At 46.4% G+C, this 15,893-nt stretch overlaps 1 long non-coding RNA gene across 1 annotated transcript in view; it reads right to left on the bottom strand.

The window, feature by feature from the left end:
* Positions 1-536: 536 nt before the first annotated feature.
* Positions 537-15,893, bottom strand: part of LOC122934557 — a 111,003-nt gene continuing 95,646 nt past the window's right edge. Inside the window, exon 3 of the long non-coding RNA XR_006388670.1 lies at positions 537-2,192. This is a non-coding gene — a long non-coding RNA (uncharacterized LOC122934557). The remainder of the gene's footprint in view (positions 2,193-15,893) is intronic.

Raw genomic sequence — 15,893 nt, 5'->3', positions numbered from 1 at the left:
GGCTGCGGTCCTTTATTAAGGGTTAAATTAACCAACATACTGTACATTATACAAAATTAAACTCATCATAAAATATATCAACCAGTTCACTAAATAATCAACAAAAACACCAGTTAATAAATAACTATCCTCCCCACCAAAGCTGGATGACAATCCCCCCTCTAATACAGGACTGCAACAAAATTACTGGGAGGGTGGGCAGGACGAGCTCCTCTTCTCCAGGTGTTCAGCGGCGGACAAGTTCCCGATCCATAGACAGCTCCTTTTATGCATATTCTTTAACCAAAGACACGCCACGGTAGAATAACCAGGTAGGGGCCCAGCCACAGGTTAGATACTGCATACTTCAATCAGAGCTGCTGACCGAGAGTTGAAGCCTTATGTGTTAAACTGAAAAACACAATTGAGAAACCAGGGGGAGGAGAAAAGGAAACGTGGACCAAACCACTGCTTGGTGGGACTGCGCCACATGACTCTGTGATCACTTACATCACATAAGTTGACAAGTGGGAAGTGGATAGCAGGGAATGCGGTGGTGGACCAAAGGAGCTATAACTAAGCATTCGGGGCAGGTAATTATGTTAACTTTACAGGTCCAGTGGGGGGTTGGCGTGACCACAAAACTGTTAAAAAGCTTGGAAATACTTTTAATTTCCCTCAACATACTTTATTCCTCAAGACATGTATAGTGCTGAGTAAATGTTCCAATCTCTGAACTAGTACAATCTATTTACCCAGTTATGGGTATAGCTTGTCAAATCTGATGCCAAAGTGGTGAGTAGAATGAAAGAGCCACACAGGCGGCATAGATGATTCCAATTAGCACAGTTTTCCAAATATTGTGCTTCCCTGTACAAGTCGAATCATTGAAGGTCCCAGACAAACAGCTGAATTGCCCCCGAAGCATAACGGTACAGCCACAAGATGTGGCAGTGATGCAGTTGGGATGCAGCAGCTTTGCAGCCTAGTACTATGCAGTTATACACGACTCAACAGCACTGTATTAACAAAGTAGAACCAAATAGTTTTTTCGGGGTGCATTGGTAATGCCCTTAATAATGAACACCATAGCAGGAAGAAATACCATGACGCTTTCTTGGTACTGCTGTAACTTTGTTCTAGCAATTGTCGGGAGGTGCTCCTGCAATATCCCAGTGCAGGGGGTATCTCTCAGGAGGAGCACGAGTAGGCTGGTCCTACTTCCTGACTAAAGGGAGAGAGTAGACTACAATGTGTAATGATAAAGGAAGCAAGTCTATGTTTTCCTTCTCCTTACGCCTCAAGATCCAGAGACTAACCAATCTCTTTGAAAGTTACTGCTTCTGCTACAGCAAGAAAGAGAGAAAGAAAGAAGAACTTAGAATCTGCATTGCCAAGCAGAGGAGCCAGCATCGTAACCTGCGACTACAGCTAACCAGAATTTGCAGTTTGTGAGGGATTACAGTTAAGACACCCGTCACACTTAACCACGTGCTTGTCAGACGTGCCTCTAAAGACCTGTGAACACTACAGCTATAATTACCAGATTAAAGTTACCAGCCAGAGATTGTACTGAGAGATACTTTAGCAAGATAACATACCGAGAGTGCCATTATTTGTCACTATGCCAGACTCCATACCTCATTATGTAGAGAAAGAATTTTAACTCTGTCCAAAATGTTGTTGGATGCAATACAACCCTTATTTTGCACACCTAACATCAAGGGCACCCCAGTTACCATCAGGCAGGAGCCCCAGAATCAGGGTGTGTCCTGAAAGAAGGAAGGGTGCCCCCTCCTTTCACTGCATGGCCCTAGGGAGCAATGGTTTGAGGACAGCCATCATGATTGACTGTGACAGCCAAAGCCACTACCACTCCCATCCTTCATTCCAGCTCCTCACGGGTCGGCGTACACCAGATGGGCCTGTGGACACTGGTTGCACGTCCAAGCGATAATAGACAACCCTTTTAAGGTAGACAATGCTAAAGTTACATGTGCATGTTAATAGGGACATTAGCAGTTTTTCATTTTTGACTCAAGAATATCTCATGTCCACTTTTTCAGCTTGTTTGTTCTATGCAGCTTTCTTCAGTATTCATTATACCATGCATTTCCCTTATGAAGTCTCTCATTTCCAATTCACTTTATTGTACGTTTTTTTCCATTCTCAAGACAGTCTGTATGAGCAGCCACTGTCAATGCCTATAAGAACTTAAATAAAAAGAGACATTAGAGGAAAACAATGCAAATGCTTCGCTACATAAAGGTGTTGAAAAAATTAAATCATTCTTGAAACTTAAATAATTCAAAAGATTTGGTTTAAACAGATTCTTTTCTAAATCAAATAATGGAAGCAGCGTTGTATACCTGGCCCTCTTTAAGTAGCACTCCTGCAGCACTCATATACCATTAGCGTATGTAAGGCTTACCCTCCTTGTGACATGTAAGCATTTCTTTCCTGAAAAATATATCACTTCTGACGCTTGAGTACGCTGGCTGCTGCCTCCTGTACATCTTGATGCTTTGTTTGTGCATAAATAATACTTAGATTCTTGGAAACTCCTATTGACATACTCAAACTGCATAAATAATGTTACGGCTAAGCAGTCTCCAACTATATGTATATAGAGAGGTTAACCAGCGTGAATCCATTAAAATTATTGAGTGTGCTTTCCGCTGGTATAGTCACCCACCACTTTTAGTGCCACAACAACATCACATAGGAAGCTCACACTTTGTTAGAAAAATGAGAACTTGTTTCTTCGAGACTATATTGTAAATACTGTAAATGTCGCTGGGGTGATTCGCCAGCTTGTGTGGTTTCTACCCTTGAGTACATATATTGCAAGAATTGCTAATGTGTTATAGTATTGTACTCTTTTGAGCACTGAGAGCACACGGTGTTCCTTTGCTTGTGAGGTCAACCAGCATTTTTTATGATAGCTGAGGACACACACATTGGTAGTTAGGGTAATCTTGCTGATTCAGCAGTCCTGCTATTGGTGTTCCTCTGTGTGGTATTTTTAGTGGTTCTTTCCCCTTAATTCCTTGTAATGTAGTTGGTTGGTGGAACTAGGTGCTAGAACGGGTTCCTAAGGTCTGAAGTAACTATACATGTGTACTGCATACTGAAGATCTTTAGGAGGGGCCAGGAAGTTGGAAACATCTAGATATGTAACAAAGAGCTCCAGCTAAAGTAATGATATCATCAGGGTAAAGGGTGTATTAGACACCCTGATGCTGCCAGCGATTGTTGGGAGGGAAGCATTCCCCCCAGTAATTGGCAGATAGTTAGCAGAGGTCACCACTGCTATTACATGCAGCAATGTCCTCCACAACAATGTCCTCCATCCCCACGCAGGACAGTGGTATGTTGGCGGCAGATCATTATTAGATAGAGCGACCTGCCGCCAGCAAATCCAGATCTTTGAGCATGCTGAAAGATCTGGACTGCCCAATGAAAGAGCATTTAGGGTCCATTCACACGTCCGTGTTTTCTTTCCTGATCTGTTCCGTTTTTTGCGGAACAGATCAGGACCAGATCTAGACCCATTCATTTTCAATGGGTCCTGGAAAAAATCGGACAACACAATGTGTGCTGTCCGTTTCCGTTGTTCCGTTCCGCATGTCCGATTAAATATAAAACTTGTCCTATTCTTTTCCGCAAAAATCGGATCCTGGTACAATACAAAGTCAATGGTTCCGCAAAAAACGGATGACTTTCGTATGTCATCCGTTTTATGCGGAATCCGTTCCTGGAAATTAAATCCTGCCCACAGAAATCACTTATTCACTTTTTTTTTTTTTCAAAGAAATCCAAACAACTTTATTTGCTTTGTGAATTTATACATGTTTCCGGTTTTTGCGGATCTGCAAAAAACGGATGACATACGGAAACATTTACAGGAACAACGGATCCGCAAAAAACGGACCGAAATTTGGGATATAGAAAAATACTGACGTGTTAATGTAGCCTTAGAGGTGGTATTAGACTAACGAGTGTTCATAGGAAAATCTGGCAGTCTAATATACCCCTAAGATGTGTCTTGTGATTACCACCTCTCTTTGTATCATACGGAGAGATGCCATGTAGGAAACTGCTTGATGAGGGGCTCGCTCATTTGTTGATGGTCTAAGGTGATTGTTACTTACTTCACTTACACTTTTAAGCATCTAAGCCATGTCAAGCTTATTTTATTCCCGGATCTCAGAATTCCTGGTAAAACATCCTCATATTGAAAATCAGCATCAACAGTACAGGTGAGCTAATCAGCATCTAGTATGTTCAAAGATCTGGTCTGGCCACAATTATTAATTTTTTTTTATAGCTCCACCCATTTTTAATGTGTATTAATTAAAATTTACATTTTAATAATAAGCGGATATTCATTTATCGTTTCAGGGTTATCATAGGGGTTTTGTTTGCTTAGAGACTTTTAATGATAAATGTAAATTTCCATGTATAATCCAAATTTCCATGTTTTCCAACCCTTTTGAATCTATAGCCGTTTCTACCATTTTGTGTCTTTAGCAAACAAACCCTGTGTAATTTGATCCAACAGCAGCTGCGCCAGGATGGTCATTTATTGTGCCATATAGACCATATAAGCCAGAATGCAGAGGTCTATCAAAAGCGGCTGATGTATTTAACACCTGAACAAGAGATAACTCAGATCCTGAGTTTAACCCCTCAGATACCACAGTCTATAGCGATCACAGCATCTAAGCAGTTAGAAAGAAGTAGATGGCTCACTCTGTCACCTCAACAACATGAAATGTATATTTAGAGGTGGACAGGGTAAGGCTGTGTTCACATCAGCGTAGGAAAGAGGAGAATAGTCCTGCTCTCTGTGAGGATCAGGTAAAACCTTTCAAACTTTATTTAGGAAGTCAACAAGTAAAATTCCATTTCTACTAATGTCTACTTATGCATTTTGATAAATAAATCTTAATTATACCATACTAGGATTAAGATCTATAGGTAAAGATAAGCAGATGTTAGTAGAGATGACTTTTACTTGTTGACCGCCTAAATGTTTTCACTTGATCCTCACAGGGTGCTGGACGTTTGTGCCTTGGGTTCATCAGTGAGCTCACAATTTTGTGCACTTAGGTATATTTGACCAGCTAACATAGTAAACGGATATATTTGAGTTTTCTGCTTCAGAAACAGAGGGGGTCATTTATTAAAGACCGATGTGTGCTAGCCCATGCGCCATGGCAGGATGTGCTCGATTTATGATGAGGCACAGGATTGAGAGCATCCTCCACAAGTTCATATGTCTAGGTTGAAATCTACGCCAGATCATAGCTGGTATAGATTTCAGTCATCATTTACACAAGGAAATGGACGTAAATGATAATAAATGGGTCAGGGTCCAACTCACACCCCACCATCACCACTCCCCTTTTCTGAAAGTGGCATGGGGGCATAGAAATAGCAATTGCAACTAAATTTAAATGGTGTCATGTTGTGCTTTTCATTATAAACTGGGTTTTTGGGATGTATTTTGTACTGGTGGGACAGTATTTTGTGATGCACTGCAGTATTTGGCTCTGTCTGTGTGGTATAATGTGCACAATATGGTATTGCTGGCCCTGCCTACTTGTGTTGGCCATGTATTCTGGGACTTTGGACCTGACTACAGCATGGAGCCACTTTTATTTTTATTTTTTCATGGGCCACTTTAAGTTCCCTGTCATAACAACATATCAAAGGTTTTGATCGCTAGAACGAGGAGCGAAAAGTGCTCACATAGCATGCTCTCTCTCCTGACTACAGGAGAGGGAATCAAGATGGGCCCATAGACTTTCTGTTGAGCCCTTCTTCTGTATTGAGGAGAGAGGGCCGTCTAGGTGAGTGGTTCTCTCTCCATGTTCTAGTGATTGGTGGGGGTTTCAGTACTCAGATCCCCACTGATCAATAGCTTTGATAAGTCGCTATGACATATCAAAAGTTTTAAAAAAGTTCAGTGACACTTCAAGTGCCAATATCACACTTGGGTTAACTGCAGTGCCCCAAAGCCCATCACTTCTCTTTCATGCATCTCTGGGATATGGCTGTCTCATCTTCTCCTTGCTCCAGCCGTGTCTTCCTACTGCTGCCTTTCTTGTTCTCAGTAACAAAGATTAAGCCGTCACACTTGTCTTCACTGACTGAAATCTGTCTGCTGCTCTCTGCGGAGAGCTCTAGGATGGGGACAGGCAGAAGGGATATGCTTGCTGTGAGGGGAAAGCCACATCAGGAGGTGGGCCCATGGGTGGAAAAGACAGGTCACTCCACTGCACCGACACAGGGCACAAGTCGCAAAAGGTCATATCATCTTGCTAACCCTCACAGGATGATAAAACAATACTTTTAACCATTACTTTTAACTGTGCCACACTGCCACTGCTCCTTGGTCTGTGGTGCCTGTGAATGCATTGGTTGCATTTGTGGGTGTAGTGACAATAGGCTCAGAACTTCTGTGCTCAGGGGCCCACCTGGTGGGTCAGTCCAAGCCTGGAAAACTGCAGCACATCCTGCCCAAAACATATGGTGCAAGATGGGAAGTGGTAATGGGCAGCATGGATGGGAGGAAGGAGGGGGGGGGGGGGTCAGATGATTTGACTGTATGGGATCCTGAAAATTCTGATGGCAAGAATGTAAGAAAGACAGAGGTCTAACTGCAGGAGCCAAAAGCTGCAATTAACATACTGATCGAAAGTGAACTCCACTGATTTCACACGGCTAGGGTACGGCCTTGTGTCAGGTTTCTGCGTGCAGTTTCTGACGCCGAAACCAGGAGTGAATTCAAAGAGAAGCCGTATCTGTCATCGATGCTTTCTCTTCTTTTACGATCAACTCCTGATTTTGGATTCAAAAACTGCAGCATACACCTGACTGTGTGATCATATCCTAAAGCAACAGAGTGTTCATTTCAAATGAATATCCCTGTGGCAGCAGGAATCTGCACTTAACACCACCTGGCCACTTCCAGTACAAGTGACTCATAGTAAAGGCACAAATAGCACCAGTAGAATACATCCCTGAAAATAACTCAACCGGAATACAGCTGTGCTGCTCCTGACTAGAGTTGAGCGAACACCTGGATGTTCGGGTTCGAGAAGTTCGGCCGAACATCCCGGAAATGTTCGGGTTCGGGATCCGAACCCGATCCGAACTTCGTCCCGAACCCGAACCCCATTGAAGTCAATGGGGACCCGAACTTTTCGGCACTAAAAAGGCTGTAAAACAGCCCAGGAAAGAGCTAGAGGGCTGCAAAAGGCAGCAACATGTAGGTAAATCCCCTGCAAACAAATGTGGATAGGGAAATGAATTAAAATAAAAATTAAATAAATAAAAATTAACCAAAATCAATTGGAGAGAGGTTCCATAGCAGAGAATCTGGCTTCCCGTCACCCACCACTGGAACAATTCTAGTAAGAAGCAGGGCGGCAATACCAGAGGGTTAGACGGATCGTTAGTGATAGGGATATGTGTCAAACAAGATTAGACGATATGACCAATAAATTTAGAGAGCGAGGCTACCCCCCTGATCTATTGAAAATACAGCGTAATAAAGCTGAGATTACACCACCAGATAGAACTAAGAAAGAAACAAGGATCCCCTTAGTGATTAAATACCATCCCTGGTCCCAGCGCCTTAGGACTATTGTTAATCAACATTGGCACATATTATCTAAGTCCTATCCACGGATAGGAGAGTTCCAGAGGCCACCCATGATATGCTATAAACGGGCAGAAAATATTAGGGATAAAATAGTCCGGGCGGATGTGGGAAGTAATAAAATAGAAAGAGGACAGAGTACTTTATCTACACCTAGACGGGGCACTTTTCCTTGTTTAAACTGTGTCAATTGTTCCAGCGTTATAAAGGGTTCATGTTTCTCCCACCCTCACTCAGGTGAAAATATTCCAATAAGGGGCACGTTCACTTGTGATAGTAGATTTGTGGTTTACATTCTTAAATGTCCATGTGGATTACTATATGTGGGGGAAACCTCAATGAGAATGAAGGACAGACTAAGTAAACACAAATCTACTATCCGTAAACAGAATTTATTACTCCCAATACCCCTTCATTTTTATGATAAAAAACACAACATCTCGCAGTTGAGGTATCAGATTATTGAAGGTGTATCATTACCCCGTCGAGGGGGTGACAGAAATAAATTGTTATTGAAAAGGGAGGCTTACTGGATCCATCGTCTTCAGACAATGGAGCCCAGGGGCCTCAATCGTGAGTACAATGTGTCCTGCTTCCTATAAGGCATTCGGCCTTATGCAATCTGATAAATATATTTCTTTTTTTCTTCAGCGTGATTAATCACTGCAAGAATGGACTATGTGACTGAAAATCTTCGCCAGTATAGAGTGGATATGTTTTTTGCGAATTTTCAATTGCGAATTTTCAGTTGCGAATTTTTAGTTGCGAATTTTCAATTGCGAATTTTCAATTTTCAATTGCGAATTTTCAGTTGCGAATTTTCAATTGCGAATTTTTCAATGCGAATTTTTCATTGCGATTATTTGATATGCGAATTTTAATTAATGAGGGAGGCGGAGCTTCTTTGATGATGTCAGTTCCTTTGTGTTTCATTTATGTATAAATAGCTGGAGTGTAAGATGTTTTATGCAGTCTGATGAAAGCACATCTGTGCTGAAACGCGTCACTATGCCATTTTGAATATGTGACTGAATAAATCTACATTGTGATCTACATCAGCGAAGTGCCGGTCCTTTCCTTTGAAACCACCACTGGAACAGTCCATTCTCAGATATTTAGGCCCCGGCACCCAGGCAGAGGAGAGAGGTCCCGTAACAGAGAATCTGTCTTCATGTCAGCAGAGAATTAGTCTGCATGTCATAGCAGAGAATGAGGCTTCACGTCAGCCACCACTGCAACAGTCCATTGGCATATATTTAGGCCCAGCACCCAGGCAGAGGAGGGAGGTCCCGTAACAGAGAATCTGTCTTCATGTCAGCAGAGAATTAGTCTGCATGTCATAGCAGAGAATGAGGCTTCACGTCAGCCACCACTGCAACAGTCCATTGGCATATATTTAGGCCCAGCACACACACAGGCAGAGGAGAGAGGTCCCGTAACAGAGAATCTGGCTTCATGTCAGCAGAGAATCAGTCTGCATGTCATAGCAGAGAATGAGGCTTCACGTCAGCCACCACTGCAACAGTCCATTGGCATATATTTAGGCCCAGCACACACACAGGCAGAGGAGAGAGGTCCCGTAACAGAGGATCTGGCTTCATGTCAGCAGAGAATCAGTCTGCATGTCATAGCAGAGAATCAGGCTTCACGTCAGCCACCACTGCAACAGTCCATTGTCATAAATTTAGGCCCAGCACCCAGGCAGAGGAGAGAGGTCCCGTAACAGACAATCTGGCTTCATGTCAGCAGAGAATTAGTCTGCATGTCATAGCAGAGAATGAGGCTTCACGTCACCCACCACTGCAACAGTCCATTGGCATATATTTAGGCCTAGCACACAGGCAGAGGAGAGAGGTCCCGTAACAGACAATCTGGCTTCATGTCAGCAGAGAATCAGTCTGCATGTCATAGCAGAGAATGAGGCTTCACGTCAGCCACCACTGCAACAGTCCATTGGCATATATTTAGGCCCAGCACACACACAGGCAGAGGAGAGAGGTCCCGTAACAGAGAATCTGGCTTCATGTCAGCAGAGAATCAGTCTGCATGTCATAGCAGAGAATGAGGCTTCACGTCAGCCACCACTGCAACAGTCCATTGGCATATATTTAGGCCCAGCACACACACAGGCAGAGGAGAGAGGTCCCGTAACAGACAATCTGGCTTCATGTCAGCAGAGAATCAGTCTGCATGTCATAGCAGTGAATGAGGCTTCACGTCACCCACCACTGCAACAGTCCATTGGCATATATTTAGGCCTAGCACACAGGCAGAGCAGAGAGGTCCCGTAACAGACAATCTGGCTTCATGACAGCAGAGAATCAGTCTGCATGTCATAGCAGAGAATGAGGCTTCACGTCACCCACCACTGCAACAGTCCATTGGCATATATTTAGGCCTAGCACACAGGCAGAGCAGAGAGGTCCCGTAACAGACGATCTGGCTTCATGTCAGCAGAGAATCAGTCTGCATGTCATAGCAGAGAATGAGGCTTCACGTCAGCCACCACTGCAACAGTCCATTGGCATATATTTAGGCCCAGCACACACACAGGCAGAGGAGAGAGGTCCCGTAACAGAGGATCTGGCTTCATGTCAGCAGAGAATCAGTCTGCATGTCATAGCAGAGAATCAGGCTTCACGTCAGCCACCACTGCAACAGTCCATTGTCATAAATTTAGGCCCAGCACCCAGGCAGAGGAGAGAGGTCCCGTAACAGACAATCTGGCTTCATGTCAGCAGAGAATTAGTCTGCATGTCATAGCAGAGAATGAGGCTTCACGTCAGCCACCACTGCAACAGTCCATTGGCATATATTTAGGCCTAGCACACAGGCAGAGGAGAGAGGTCCCGTAACAGACAATCTGGCTTCATGTCAGCAGAGAATCAGTCTGCATGTCATAGCAGAGAATGAGGCTTCACGTCAGCCACCACTGCAACAGTCCATTGGCATATATTTAGGCCCAGCACACACACAGGCAGAGGAGAGAGGTCCCGTAACAGAGAATCTGGCTTCATGTCAGCAGAGAATCAGTCTGCATGTCATAGCAGAGAATGAGGCTTCACGTCAGCCACCACTGCAACAGTCCATTGGCATATATTTAGGCCCAGCACACACACAGGCAGAGGAGAGAGGTCCCGTAACAGACAATCTGGCTTCATGTCAGCAGAGAATCAGTCTGCATGTCATAGCAGAGAATGAGGCTTCACGTCACCCACCACTGCAACAGTCCATTGGCATATATTTAGGCCTAGCACACAGGCAGAGCAGAGAGGTCCCGTAACAGACAATCTGGCTTCATGACAGCAGAGAATCAGTCTGCATGTCATAGCAGAGAATGAGGCTTCACGTCACCCACCACTGCAACAGTCCATTGGCATATATTTAGGCCTAGCACACAGGCAGAGCAGAGAGGTCCCGTAACAGACGATCTGGCTTCATGTCAGCAGAGAATCAGTCTGCATGTCATAGCAGAGAATGAGGCTTCACGTCAGCCACCACTGCAACAGTCCATTGGCATATATTTAGGCCCAGCACACACACAGGCAGAGGAGAGAGGTCCCGTAACAGAGGATCTGGCTTCATGTCAGCAGAGAATCAGTCTGCATGTCATAGCAGAGAATCAGGCTTCACGTCAGCCACCACTGCAACAGTCCATTGTCATAAATTTAGGCCCAGCACCCAGGCAGAGGAGAGAGGTCCCGTAACAGACAATCTGGCTTCATGTCAGCAGAGAATTAGTCTGCATGTCATAGCAGAGAATGAGGCTTCACGTCAGCCACCACTGCAACAGTCCATTGGCATATATTTAGGCCTAGCACACAGGCAGAGGAGAGAGGTCCCGTAACAGACAATCTGGCTTCATGTCAGCAGAGAATCAGTCTGCATGTCATAGCAGAGAATGAGGCTTCACGTCACCCACCACTGCAACAGTCCATTGGCATATATTTAGGCCTAGCACACAGGCAGAGCAGAGAGGTCCCGTAACAGACAATCTGGCTTCATGACAGCAGAGAATCAGTCTGCATGTCATAGCAGAGAATGAGGCTTCACGTCACCCACCACTGCAACAGTCCATTGGCATATATTTAGGCCTAGCACACAGGCAGAGGAGAGGTTCATTCAACTTTGGGTAGCCTCGCAATATAATGGTAAAATGAAAATAAAAATAGGATTGAATGAGGAAGTGCCCTGGAGTCCAATAATATATGGTTATGGGGAGGTAGTTAATGTCTAATCTGGACAAGGGACGGACAGGTCCTGTGGGATCCATGCCTGGTTCATTTTTATGAACGTCAGCTTGTCCACATTGGCTGTAGACAGGCGGCTGCGTTTGTCTGTAATGACGCCCCCTGCCGTGCTGAATACACGTTCAGACAAAACGCTGGCTGCCGGGCAGGCCAGCACCTCCAAGGCATAAAAGGCTAGCTCTGGCCACGTGGACAATTTAGAGACCCAGAAGTTGAATGGGGCCGAACCATCAGTCAGTACGTGGAGGGGTGTGCACACGTACTGTTCCACCATGTTAGTGAAATGTTGCCTCCTGCTAACACGTTGCGTATCAGGTGGTGGTGCAGTTAGCTGTGGCGTGTTGACAAAAGTTTTCCACATCTCTGCCATGCTAACCCTGCCCTCAGAGGAGCTGGCCGTGACACAGCTGCCTTGGCGACCTCTTGCTCCTCCTCTGCCTTGGCCTTGGGCTTCCACTTGTTCCCCTGTGACATTTGGGAATGCTCTCAGTAGCGCGTCTACCAACGTGCGCTTGTACTCGCGCATCTTCCTATCACGCTCCAGTGCAGGAAGTAAGGTGGGCACATTGTCTTTGTAGCGTGGATCCAGCAGGGTGGCAACCCAGTAGTCCGCACAGGTTAAAATGTGGGCAACTCTGCTGTCGTTGCGCAGGCACTGCAGCATGTAGTCGCTCATGTGTGCCAGGCTGCCCAGGGGTAAGGACAAGCTGTCCTCTGTGGGAGGCGTATCGTCATCGTCCTGCCTTTCCCCCCAGCCACGCACCAGTGATGGACCCGAGCTGCGTTGGGTGCCACCCCGCTGTGACCATGCTTCATCCTCATCCTCCTCCACCTCCTCCTCATCCTCGTCCTCCTCGTCCTCCAGTAGTGGGCCCTGGCTGGCCACATTTGTACCTGGCCTCTGCTGTTGCCAAAAACCTCCCTCTGAGTCACTTCGAAGAGACTGGCCTGAAAGTGCTAAAAATGACCCCTCTTCCTCCTCCTCCTCCTCCTCCTCCTGGGCCACCTCCTCTTCCATCATCGCCCTAAGTGTTTTCTCAAGGAGACATAGAAGTGGTATTGTAACGCTGATAACGGTGTCATCGCCACTGGCCATGTTGGTGGAGTACTCGAAACAGCGCAACAGGGCACACAGGTCTCGCATGGAGGCCCAGTCATTGGTGGTGAAGTGGTGCTGTTCTGTAGTGCGACTGACCCGTGCGTGCTGCAGCTGAAACTCCACTATGGCCTGCTGCTGCTCGCACAGTCTGTCCAGCATGTGCAAGGTGGAGTTCCACCTGGTGGGCACGTCGCATATGAGGCGGTGAGCGGGAAGGCCGAAGTTACGCTGTAGCGCAGACAGGCGAGCAGCAGCAGGATGTGAACGCCGGAAGCGCGAACAGACGGCCCGCACTTTATGCAGCAGCTCTGACATGTCGGGGTAGTTGTGAATGAACTTCTGCACCACCAAATTCAGCACATGCGCCAAGCAAGGGATGTGCGTCAAATTGGCTAGTCCCAGAGCTGCAACGAGATTTCGCCCATTATCACACACCACCAGGCCGGGCTTGAGGCTCACCGGCAGCAACCACTCGTCGGTCTGTTGTTCAATACCCCGCCACAACTCCTGTGCGGTGTGGGGCCTGTCCCCCAAACATATGAGTTTCAGAATGGCCTGCTGACGTTTACCCCGGGCTGTGCTGAAGTTGGTGGTGAAGGTGTGTGGCTGACTGGATGAGCAGGTGGAAGAAGAGGAGGAGGAAGCCGAGAAGGAGGAGGTGGCAACAGGAGGCAAAGAATGTTGCCCTGCGATCCTTGGCGGCGGAAGGACGTGCGCCAAACAGCTCTCCGCCTGGGGCCCAGCTGCCACTACATTTACCCAGTGTGCAGTTAGGGAGATATAGCGTCCCTGGCCGTGCTTACTGGTCCACGTATCTGTGGTTAGGTGGACCTTGCTACAGATGGCGTTGCGCAGTGCACACTTGATTTTATCGGATACTTGGTTGTGCAGGGAAGGCACGGCTCTCTTGGAGAAGTAGTGCCGGCTGGGAACAACATACTGTGGGACAGCAAGCGACATGAGCTGTTTGAAGCTGTCTGTGTCCACCAGCCTAAATGACAGCATTTCATAGGCCAGTAGTTTAGAAATGCTGGCATTCAGGGCCAGGGATCGAGGGTGGCTAGGTGGGAATTTACGCTTTCTATCAAATGTTTGTGAGATGGAGAGCTGAACGCTGGCGTGTGACATGGTTGAGACGCTTGGTGACGGAGGTGGTGGTGGTGGTGTTGGTGGTACATCCCCTGTTTGCTGGGCGGCAGGTGCCAACGTTCCTCCAGAGGCGGAGGAAGAGGCCGAGGCGGCAGCAGCAGAATAGGCCGAGGCGGCAGCAGCAGAAGAGGTAGCAGGGGGAGCCTGAGTGACTTCCTTGGTTTTAAGGTGTTTACTCCACTGCAGTTCATGCTTTGCATGCAGGTGCCTGGTCATGCAGGTTGTGCTCAGGTTCAGAACGTTAATGCCTCGCTTCAGGCTCTGATGGCACAGCGTGCAAACCACTCGGGTCTTGTCGTCAGCACATTGTTTGAAGAAGTGCCATGCCAGGGAACTCCTTGAAGCTGCCTTTGGGGTGCTCGGTCCCAGATGGCGGCGGTCAGTAGCAGGCGGAGTCTCTTGGCGGCGGGTGTTCTGCTTTTGCCCACTGCTCCCTCTTTTGCTACGCTGTTAGCTCGGTCTCACCACTGCCTCTTCCTCCGAACTGTGAAAGTCAGTGGCACGACCTTCATTCCATGTGGGGTCTAGGACCTCATCGTCCCCTGCATCGTCTTCCACCCAGTCTTGATCCCTGACCTCCTGTTCAGTCTGCACACTGCAGAAAGACGCAGCAGTTGGCACCTGTGTTTCGTCATCATCAGAGACATGCTGAGGTGGTATTCCCATGTCCTCATCATCAGAAAACATAAGTGGTTGTGCGTCAGTGCATTCTATGTCTTTCACCGCTGGGGAAGGGCTAGGTGGATGCCCTTGGGAAACCCTGCCAGCGGAGTCTTCAAACAGCATAAGAGACTGCTGCATAACTTGAGGCTGAGACAGTTTCCCTGGTATGCATGGGGGTGATGTGACAGACTGATGGGGTTGGTTTTCAGGCGCCATCTGTGCGCTTTCTGCAGAAGACTGGGTGGGAGATAATGTGAACGTGCTGGATCCACTGTCGGCCACCCAATTGACTAATGCCTGTACCTGCTCAGGCCTTACCATCCTTAGAACGGCATTGGGCCCCACCATATATCGCTGTAAATTCTGGCGGCTACTGGGACCTGAGGTAGTTGGTACACTAGGACGTGTGGATGTGGCAGAACGGCCACGTCCTCTCCCAGCACCAGAGGGTCCACTAACACCACCACGACCATGTCCACGTCCGCGTCCCTTACTAGATGTTTTTCTCATTGTTATGGTTCACCACAACAACAAATATATTATTTGGCCCAATGTATTGTATTCAAATTCAGCGGGATATAAATTTGAGGCCTAGTATTTAGGCGCTGGGTGACCGGTATGGATTTAGTGACAGAATTAGACTTGGAAATGCACAGAAGCGTGTGTGTGTGAAGTTATTCTGAATGACCCAATGTGCACCTTGAATATTATATACCCTTTTAGGGATAGATTTCAAATAGCTCTGATATAGCAGAAACCACTAAATTATGAAATTGCTAAATTGGGAATTGTATTTCAACCCAGAACAAGAAATGTGCTTGAACGGACACTAAATAACTCGCCCAGCTACAGCACTAACGAGAGATTTAGCAGGATATAAATTTGAGGCCTAGTATTTAGGCGCTGGGTGACAGGTATGGGTTTAGTGACAGAATTAGACTTGGAAATACACAGTAGCGGGTGTGTGTGAAGTTATTCTGAATGACCCAATGTGCACCTTGAATATTATATACCCTTTTAGGGATAGATTTCAAATAGCTCTGATATAGCAGAAACCACTAAATTATGAAATTGCTAAATT

The sequence above is a fragment of the Bufo gargarizans genome, chromosome 4 (genome assembly GCF_014858855.1).
Source record: "Bufo gargarizans isolate SCDJY-AF-19 chromosome 4, ASM1485885v1, whole genome shotgun sequence".
In the NCBI taxonomy this organism is placed as follows: Eukaryota; Metazoa; Chordata; class Amphibia; order Anura; family Bufonidae; genus Bufo; species Bufo gargarizans.
Note: the sequence above shows the minus strand (reverse complement) of the source record. Positions and strands in the feature narration are given on the sequence as shown.